The sequence below is a fragment of the Arachis hypogaea genome, chromosome 20 (genome assembly GCF_003086295.3).
Source record: "Arachis hypogaea cultivar Tifrunner chromosome 20, arahy.Tifrunner.gnm2.J5K5, whole genome shotgun sequence".
Classification (NCBI taxonomy): Eukaryota; Viridiplantae; Streptophyta; class Magnoliopsida; order Fabales; family Fabaceae; genus Arachis; species Arachis hypogaea.
In genome coordinates this window covers 40,561,309-40,571,715 of record NC_092055.1, presented here as the reverse complement: position 1 = coordinate 40,571,715, position 10,407 = coordinate 40,561,309, and the positions used below count along the sequence as shown (strand labels likewise).

General features: G+C 37.3%; 1 non-coding gene across 1 annotated transcript; it reads left to right on the top strand.

Moving 5' to 3' along the window:
• Positions 1-902: 902 nt before the first annotated feature.
• Positions 903-1,010, top strand: LOC112787355 (small nucleolar RNA R71). Its single transcript, XR_003194773.1, has one exon. It is a non-coding gene; the product is annotated as a small nucleolar RNA R71 (small nucleolar RNA).
• Positions 1,011-10,407: the final 9,397 nt, after the last annotated feature.

The window sequence follows — 10,407 nt, the reverse complement described above, 5'->3', positions numbered from 1 at the left end:
TTCAATGGAATCTCTATGGTCTCTAGATGAGTCTCAGATTCCTTTGGTTCCTCAGAGGGAAGCTCCTTATTGATCACTGGACGTCCCAGGAGGTCTTCCTCCTTGGGATTCACGTCCTCTCCTCTCCTCACGGGTTCGGCCATGGCGCTTATGTCAATGGCCTTGCACTCTCCTTTTGGATTCTCTTCTGTATTGCTTGGGAGAGTACTAGGAGGGATTTCAGTGATCCTTTTACTCAGCTGGCCCACTTGTGCTTCCAGATTTCTAATGGAAGACCTTGTTTCATTCATGAAACTTACAGTGGCCTTAGATAGATCAGAGACTAGATTTGCTAAATTAGAAGCATTTTGTTCAGAGTTCTCTGTCTGTTGCTGAGTTGATGATGGAAAAGGTTTGCCATTGCTAAACCTGTTTCTTCCACCATTATTAAAGCCTTGTTGAGGCTTTTGATCCTTCCATGAGAAATTTGGATGATTTCTCCATGTTGAGTTATAGGTGTTTCCATAAGGTTCACCTAAGTAATTTACCTCTGCTATTGCAGGGTTCTCAGGATCATAGGCTTCTTCTTCAGGAGAAGCCTCTTGAGTACTGTTGGATGCAGCTTGCATTCCATGCAGACTCTGAGAGATCATATTGACTTGCTGAGTCAATATTTTATTCTGAGCCAATATGGCATTCAGATTATCAACTTCAAGAACTCCCTTCTTCATAGGCGTCCCATTACTCACAGGATTCTTCTCAGAAGTGTACATGAACTGGTTATTAGCAACCATGTCAATGAGTTCTTGAGCTTCTGCAGGCGTTTTCTTTAGGTGAATGGATCCACCTGCAGAAGTGTCCAGTGACATCTTTGATAGCTCAGATAAACCATCATAGAATATATCCAGGATGGTCCATTCTGAAAGCATGTCAGAAGGACACTTTTTGGTCAACTGTTTGTATCTTTCCCAAGCTTCATAGAGGGATTCACCTTCTTTCTGTCTGAAGGTTTGAACATCAGCTCTAAGCTTGCTCAGCTTTTGAGGAGGAAAGTACTTGGCTAAGAAAGCCGTGACCAGCTTATCCCAAGAGTTCAGGCTGTCTTTGGGTTGAGAATCCAACCATAATCTAGCTCTGTCTCTTACAGCAAAAGGGAAAAGCATGAGCCTGTAGACTTCAGGATCTACTCCATTAGTCTTAACAGTATCACATATCTGCAAGAATTCAGTTAAGAACTGAAAAGGATCTTCAGATGGAAGTCCATGAAACTTGCAGTTCTGCTGCATCAGAGAAACTAATTGAGGTTTCAGCTCAAATTTGTTTGCTCCAATGGCAGGAATGGAGATGCTTCTTCCATGTAAATTGGAATTAGGTGCAGTAAAGTCACCAAGCATCCTCCTTGCATTATTATTATTTTCGGCTGCCATCTCCTCTTCTTGTTTGAAAATTCCTAACAGGTGCTTACTGGTTAGTTGTAATTCAGAGTCCTTTCAGGTTCTGGATCTGCTTCAACAAGAATATTCTTGTCCTTGCTCCTGCTCATATGACAAAGAAGAAGGCACAGAAAAATAATAATAATAGAGATCCTTTTTTTTTTGAATGAGGGAGAGATGTTAGTAGATGAATAAATAAAAAAAAATAGAAGGAGATGAGAGAGAAGAGAATTTTCGAAAATAATTTTTGAAAAAGAGTTAGTGATTTTTGAAAATAGTTTTTGAAAAATGTTAGTAATTTTCGAAAATTAAGATTTAAAAATTAAAATAATTAATAAATTAAAAAGAAATTTTGAAAAAGGGGGAAGATATTTTCGAAAAATGAGAGAGAGAGAATTAATTAGGTAGTTTTGAAAAAGTTAAGGAACAAACAAAAAGTTAGTTAGTTAGTTGAAACAAATTTTGAAAAGATAAGAAGTTAGGAAGTTAGAAAAGATATTTTGAGAAGATATTTTTTTGAAAAAGATAAGATAAGTAGATATTTTTGAAAAGATATGATAGAAATTAGTTTTTGAAACAGATTTAATTTTAAAATCACAATTAATGACTTGATTCACAAGAAATCACAAGATATGATTCTAGAACTTAAAGTTTGAATCTTTCTTAACAAGTAAGTAACAAACTTGAAATTTTTGAATCAAAACATTAATTGATTAGTTATTTTCGAAAATTTTATATAAAAATAAGAAAAAGATTTTTGAAAAATATTTTTGAAATTTTCGAAAATAACTAAGAATTTTGAAAAAGATTTGATTTTTGAAAAAGATTTTGAAAAAGATAAGATTTTCAAATTGAAATTTTGATTTGACTCATAAGAAACAATTTGATTTTAAAAACTTTTGAAAAAGTCAACTCAAATTTTCGAATTTGATGAGAGAAAAAGGGAAAGATATTTTTTTTTTTGAAATTTTTATGAAAAACATGAAAATTATGCAATGCATGAAATTTTTAGATCAAAACAATGAATGCATGCAAGAATGCTATGAATGTCAAGATGAACACCAAGAACACCATGAATGTCAAGATGAACATCATAGACACAATTTTGAAAAAATTTTAATGCAAAGAAAACATGCAAGACACCAAACTTAGAATTCTTTAATGCTTACGCACTAAGAATTCAAGAATGCATATGATAAACATGAAAAGACACAAAACAAAAAATCATCAAGATCAAACAAGAAGACTTACTAAGAACAACTTGAAGATCATGAAGAACACTATGAATGCATGATATTTTCGAAAAAATGCAAGATGCATATGCAATTGACACCAAACTTATGATATGACTCAAGACTCAAACAAGAGCACAAAAAAATGTTTTTGATTTTTATGATTTTCTAATTTTTTTGGATTTTTTCGAAAATTATATGAAAAAGAAAAATAAGGATTCCAAAATTTTTAATATGAATTCCAGGAATCTTGCCATGTTAGTCTAAAGCTCCAATCTGAGGGTTAGACATGGCTTAACAGCCAGTCAAGCTTTAGCATGTAAGTTTTTTCATGTATAGAACAACTAAGTGTGTGAGAATCTCTTGTGATGATAAGTTGAAATCCCAATCCAAAAGATTTGACATGGCTTACAGCCAGCCAGGATTCAACAAATCACCATGAAACACTAGAATTCATTCTTAAAAATTTTGAAGAAAAATATATTTTTTTGAAAACACAAATTTTTTTTTTTCGAAAACAAAAGAGAAATTTTGAAAGATTTTTTTGAAAGATTTTTGAAAAGAAAACGAAAAGAAAATTACCTAATCTGAGCAACAAGATGAGCCGTCAGTTGTCCAAACTCAAACAATCCCCGGCAATGGCGCCAAAAACTTGATGCACGAAATTGTGATCTCTGGTAATGGCTTCTCAAGCCAGATACTCTGATCTAGTTTTATTGTCTGTCACAACTTCGATACAACTAACCAGCAAGTGCACTGGGTCGTCCAAGTAATACCTTACATGAGTAAGGGTCGAATCCCACGGAGATTGTTGGTATGAAGCAAGCTATAGTCACCTTGTAAATCTCAGTCAGGCGAATATAAATGGATAATGGTGTTTTTGAATATTAATTAATAAAATAGGGATAGAAATACTTATGTAATTCATTGGTAGGAGTTTCAGATAAGCGAATGGAGATGCTTTCGTTCCTCTGAACCTCTGCTTTCCTGCTATCCTCATCCAATCAGTCTTACTCCGTTCCATGGCTGGCTTTATGCAGGGGCATCACCGTTGTCAGTGGCTACATCCCCTCCTATCAGTGAATAATATGCTCACGCACCCTGTCACGGCACGGCTATTCATCTGTCGGTTCCCGATCATGCTGGAATAGGATTCACCCTCCTTTTGCGTCTGTCACTAACGCCCAGCACTCGCGAGTTTGAAGCTCGTCACAGTCATTCAATCATTGAATCCTACTCAGAATACCACAGACAAGGTTTAGACCTTCCGGATTCTCTTGAATGCCGCCATCATTCTAGCTTACGCCACGAAGATTCTGGTTAGGAGATCTAAGAGATATTCATTCTAGCTTATTTCATGTAGAACGGAAGTGTTTGTCAGGCACGTGTTCATAGGGGAGATGGTGATGAGCGTCACACATAATCATCACCTTCATCACGTTCTTGGGTGCGAATGGATATCTTAGAAGCGAAATAAGATGAATTGAATAGAAAACAGTAGTACTTTCATTAATCTTTGAGGAACAGCAGAGCTCCACACCTTAATCTATGGAGTGTAGAAACTCTACCGTTGAAAATACATAAGTGAAAGGTCCAGGCATGGCCGAGATGGCCAGCCCCCTAAACGAGATCAATAGTCTCCTAAGATGAACAATGGAATAAAACTCAGACCAAAGATGCCTAATACAATAGTAAGAGGTCCTATTTATAATAAACTAGCTACTAGGGTTTACATGAGTAAGTAATTGATGCATAAATCCACTTCCTGGGCCCACTTGGTGTGTGTTTGGGCTGAGCTTGAGTGTAGCACGTGCAGAGGCCATTTGTGGAGTTGAACGCCAGTTTCTGTGCCAGTTTGGGCGTTCAACTCTGGTTTTGGATCCTTTTCTGGCGCTGGACGCCAGATTTGGGCAGAAGGCTGGCGTTTAACGCCAGTTTACATCGTCAATTCTTAGCCAAAGTATGGACTATTATATATTGCTGGAAAGCCCTGGATGTCTACTTTCCAACGCAATTGGAAGCGCGCCATTTCGAGTTCTGTAGCTCCAGAAAATCCACTTTGAGTGCAGGGAGGTCAGAATCCAACAGCATCAGCAGTCCTTTTTCAACCTCTGAATCTGATTTCTGCTCAAGTCCCTCAATTTCAGCCAGAAAATACCTGAAATCACAGAAAAACACACAAACTCGTAGTAAAGTCCAGAAATGTGAATTTAACATAAAAACTAATGAAAACATCCCTAAAAGTAACTAGATCCTACTAAAAACATACTAAAAACAATGCCAAAAAGCGTATAAATTATCCGCTCATCATATATGTCTCTCATCTTTTGTATTTTGCTTGGCCTAGAGGCTTGAATTTGAGAGAACAAAACTTGTATAAGTTGTTTTTACTGTCTGGTTTCATGTATGGTTTGTATATGGCTAGCCGGCTTAAACTCCGCGAGCCGTGACTAGCGTCTTATGATATTATACTATTATATTATTATATTTTGTTATTTTATACCTGTTTCGTGTGCCTTAAGTCCGTAGCTTCGTTAGCACATTTTTTAGGCTTTTGAAATCCTGTTTTTGAGTTGTATCCTTCATCGCGCTTCTAGATTATACTATTCTTTCTATATATATTATATTTATGAGCTTAGAACTGTCGTAATCTTTGATTAACCTTTGCTTTACGATGCGAGGTAAAGCTTAGGCTAATTAAGGTGTTACATTTAGTGGTATCAGAGTGGTTTATCCTCGTAAGCCTGAGGGATGGACCGATTGCACTTCATTGCATACACTGTGTGTCTTTTCTTTAATGCTATTAGGCTATCTACTTGATATTGCATAGCATGCTTGTTTGCGAGTGCCTGTTTGGGATAATTGAAGCACTAGACTTTTGATATTAAGACTGATCACCTTGATATCGATTGTTTGGTGTAGACAGGAACCCTAATGGCCAGTCACGGACGAGGTCGTATGCGTTCACGAGGAGAGAGTAGCAATGAGCAACCGGCCGATAACCATGCAGAGTTCATGGCGGCAATGGCGAATCTTGCAAACACCATGGAGGCTAATGCTGCTGCGACTCTGCAAGCTATGCAGAGGTTAGGCCAACTGGTCGAAAACGAAAACAGAAATGGTGAGGGAAAAGGGAATGAGAATACGGAAGGAAACGGAGATAACATGGGAGGTGCTCCGATGACCTTAGCTACGTTTCTCAAGGTTCATCCGCCAAGTTTTAGAGGTTCAACAAATCCTACAAAAGCGGACAATTAGTTCCAAGCTATGGAGCGCGCGCTGCAAGCCCAGCATGTCCCGAATAACCAATATGTAGAATTTGCTGTTTATCGGCTTAAGGGAGAGGCCCAGCATTGGTGGCAAGCAGAGTGCCGCTTGTTACAGCTGTAGAACACCGACATTCCTTGGGATGTATTCCAGACGGCCTTCTACAAGAAGTTCTTTCCTGAGTCTGCATGGAAAGCGAAGGAAATGGAACTTATGCAGCTGAAGCAAGGTTCTTTATCTGTGGTGGACTACACCAGCCAATTTGAGGAGCTCTGTAGGTTCTCTAAGGCATGTCAGGGTGCCCCAGCAACCTATGAGAGTTGGAAGTGTGTCAAGTATCAAAGGGGACATCATGACTGTTGTGGCTCCTATGGAGATCCATATCTTCTCCAATCTAGTGAATAAGGTAAGAGTGGTTGAAAAATACGCAAAGACGGTAGCCTTGTCAAAGGAGACTTCTGGAGGAAATACCAGTAGGGAGCGTGACGATCACCTTGGACCAAGGGGACAAAGTTTCAAGAAAGATGGATACGCTCCTCAGCATCTGTTAGGTCAAGGAAACTTCAGAAGGGACAACACCCAACTTCACCATATGAAGGGGAGTTGTCTGTGTTATGCTTGTGGACTACCTGGGCACCTAGCCAAGAACAGCCGTCGTAAGAAAAACCAAAACACGGGTCAGAATCAACAGTCTGGCTATGTGCTTAATTTGGGTGCATGTGATGCGACGGGGTCAGATCTTCCGACGAGAGGTAAGCGTATGCTTTGAGTACTTTATTTCGTGGACCTGAGGGTAGCTTAGTTCTACCTTTTGTAAAGTTGTCGTTAGGATTACAAGAGTTTAGAGTTTTGTTGGAAGTGAACCATGGGAAAGGAGGATTCTAGCGGTGGTAGCCGAAGGTTTCGGACGTGTGATGACGAGCGATCAGAGTGGACGTGCCGAAACTATTACCAGGCATGACTAGAAGTCTTGTCGATTCCCTGTATGGGTGATGGGTGCGGTTCAGCACTAGTGTCAACGGAAGTACTAACTAACGCCTTTGCGGTTTTTAACTATGATTTTTGCGGTTTTAAGGTTTAGAAAGATTTTCCAATCTGGTTTGGAGCTTTGGTTTAAATGATTTAGTTTTGAAACTAGGATTGAAACTTTTGATCAGATGATACGATTTAAAAGGGAAGCGGGTTCTATGATTTTGTTAACTTGTGACTTTGGGTTTGTAATTTTACTTATCAAAAAGGATTTAAATGGAAAGGTTTTGATTTAAGGGTTTCAATGAATTAGGAAAATCATGCTTTAAACTGATTACTTTACACATAAATAATTGTTTGACCCTTTTGAAAGAGTTTTAACAATGAACCCATTTATATTGAACTTCTTTTAAAGGTTTTGAAAAGTATTACAAAATCGGTATTTGGTTTAAATGAAAGAATTTTGGATTCTTAACAACGATAATCAGAGTGACGCAGCGAAAGCATGCTGATTAGTATTTTTTAGGGCGAAAATATTTTCAAGGAGGGGGAGGATGTAAAAACCAGAGTTTTCACCAATAAAATAACTTAAATGCCCAAATTAGGTTCTAGAGAGTTGGAATGAGAATTTGGGAATTTAAATATGATTTTTGGACTCAGTGGATTTTTTCGAGTCAGAAAATGTGTTTTCTGTGAAAAACCGTGAACCAGAAGTTGAACCGATCGAACCGGTTTACATCTACCCGGTACTGTGCAAGAAAAAGTGAAAACAGTCGAAAACCTTAGAAAAATATTAGAAATGGAAAACCGGGAGTTAATTTTAAAAGTTTGGCCCAAAGTTGGGCCAAACGGGCTAAAAACGCTAACATGTTGGACTTGGGCCCAAGTCCAACATATATAAGGGCTCATTAATGAACCCATTCATCAAAACACACACACACACACACAACAAATTTGAGAAGAGAGGGGGGAAGAAGAAGAAAACCCCCATTGACACTATTTACTCCTCACTTCAACTTGTGATATCTTGAGTTACGGTGCTCCGATTTACGTGCCATCAGTGGCTATGCATTTTTTGTGAAGAGCTCTACAAAACCCATATAAGAAACTGGTATGGCAAGCTCGAAATCCTCTCAGTTATTCTCTCCAAACTTTTGGGTTTTTTAGGACTTTGGGTTAAATGAGTTTTTGTGATTTTGGATGTTTAGGTTTGCTCTAATCCTTGCTTAGCAATAGATTTTGGCTATTAAATCTGTTGAAAAAGGTAAGAGACATTAAACCCTTGTGATATTATGTTTAAATGGAATCCTAGGTTGGTTTGTGATGGTTTATGCATATTTAGTTTGATTATTGTGAGTTTGGAGCTTGTTGGTGCTTGTTGGAGTTACTTTGGTGGCTTGCTTGTGGTTGAAAGCTCATTTGGTGCTCAATTTTGAGTTTTGGTTCATATAGGGAATTGGCCAAGGTATGGTTTTGGTTTTCTCTATGTAATATATAATATTTCTAGACATTTAGGCTAGTGACCCATAAGATAGGATTGAATTAAATTGGTTGTTGGAATTGTTGTATGATGATGTATGATGATTTGATGATTTGGGTTGTTGATGCATTGAAATGTTGATGTTGATAGTGTGGTATTGAGGATTGAGATTGAAATTGATTATGGTGATTGTTGGAAATGATGGAATGGAATTTGATTAATGTGTTGATTTAAAAAATGAATGTATTGTTATGTATTTGATAATAGAAATTGATGAATGTGGTTGGTGGAGGAATGATTATAGTGTTATATATTTGATATTTGAGGTTGAGAATATTGAAGGGTGAATGAAAAATTTGATATGAATGGTAGGTTGTGACACAAAGGGGAGTTATGAGGTAAATTGGAGTTGGTATGGTTTTGGTTTGATTTTGGTTGAAATATTTTGAAAGTTGACATTTTTTGCAAAATTTTGCATAATCTAATTTCTGGCTGCAGCTTCGGACGCTTTTTGGGAACGATCAAACCATCACAAATGAATTGGATTAATTTTTCTCGAATCTTTGTGATGTGTAAAAAAATCCTGGAAACTTTGGTTAAAGTTTAACGGTTGGATTAGGAGATATAAAGTTTTGAAGTTTGTTACTTTAAAACTGATTTTCTGCTGCTACATAATCAAACCAGGAACTTTCCAAGCCTATATCTCCCAATCTTGACCATAATTTGAGTGGGGCTAAAAAGAAATTGAGACTTGGACTATTTTCTTGTTTGTGTTAAAATTTTAGACTATTATAAATTTTGTAGGAGTTGTGCTCGTTTTAAAAATAGAGCTCTTAGCTATTTTGACAGCAAAACTAGTTTTTGAAAGTAAACTTGTAATCAGTATAACTCTCTCCAGAAAAATGATTTTTCTATGAGACTTTGACTGATTTAAAGCTCTATGAGTCTAGTTTATTTCTGGAAAATTTTAGATACATCAAATGAAAATATGAGTTCTGGTGGATTTTCTAAGAACAGGGTAGCTTGCTGTTTTGGCACAGAGATTTCAAACTTAAAATCAGTTTTTGCAAGAAAAATGATTTTTCTTTTTATTTTATTCAACTAAACTATTTCAACTGGGTTCAAATCTATAGGATACTTCCGTTTTGAGTCTAGAGACGAAGAATTAGGCTTGTAAACTTTTGTGACACCTATTTAAGACTTTTGGCTCGTTTTTGGATATCAAAACGTGGAGAAGGTCCTAGGTGATTTTAACTTGGTAATTTGATAAAAAGTTAGAAAACAGAGGGTTAGATTTCTGGTGTATTGAGAATGAGTTTGGTTGAGAGAGGAGGAAGAGTAGTGAACTTGATGATTACGGACAACGAATTGAGAAACTGATGGACTAATGATTTGGAATGGAAATCATGAATTGATGATGGTTGTGATGAGTTGAGGACTCAATATAGGATGAGGATCTTGATGAATGTTGAGAGTGTGCCAAACACTATATCCTTGGAATGTTAAGAGTTGATAATTGAAAGTTGATTGGGATAAGAAATGGTGATGACCGGTGATAATTTGAGGTAGATGGACTTGTTGGATGTGAAAAGTGTGCCAGGCACTATATCCTTAGAATGATAGTGTGCTAGCCACTATATCCTTGGAATAATTTGTGCTGAGTTATATGTTGTTGTTGTTATTTTCCTTTTCTACCGCAAGAGTGTGCCAAGCAATATATCCTCGGAATGAGCATGCAAGTGTGCCAAGCACTATATCCTAGGAATGATAGTGTGCCAGGCACTATATCCTCGGAACAAAAGCGTGCCAGGCGCTATATCCTCGGACGTGGCAGAAAGGCGACATCCGAAAGGATGTGTCGAGCTGGCATTTATAGACCGACAAGTGATATCATGAGCCCATAGGATTGACATTCATCATGTGCATTTTCTATGTGTCTTGTTTGCTTTGCCTAATTGTATTTCTTGTCTAAATGAATAATATGCTTAAATGCTAGTTGTCCTACTTGCTGTATATGTAAACTACTTGTGTTTTACTTGCTTGTATT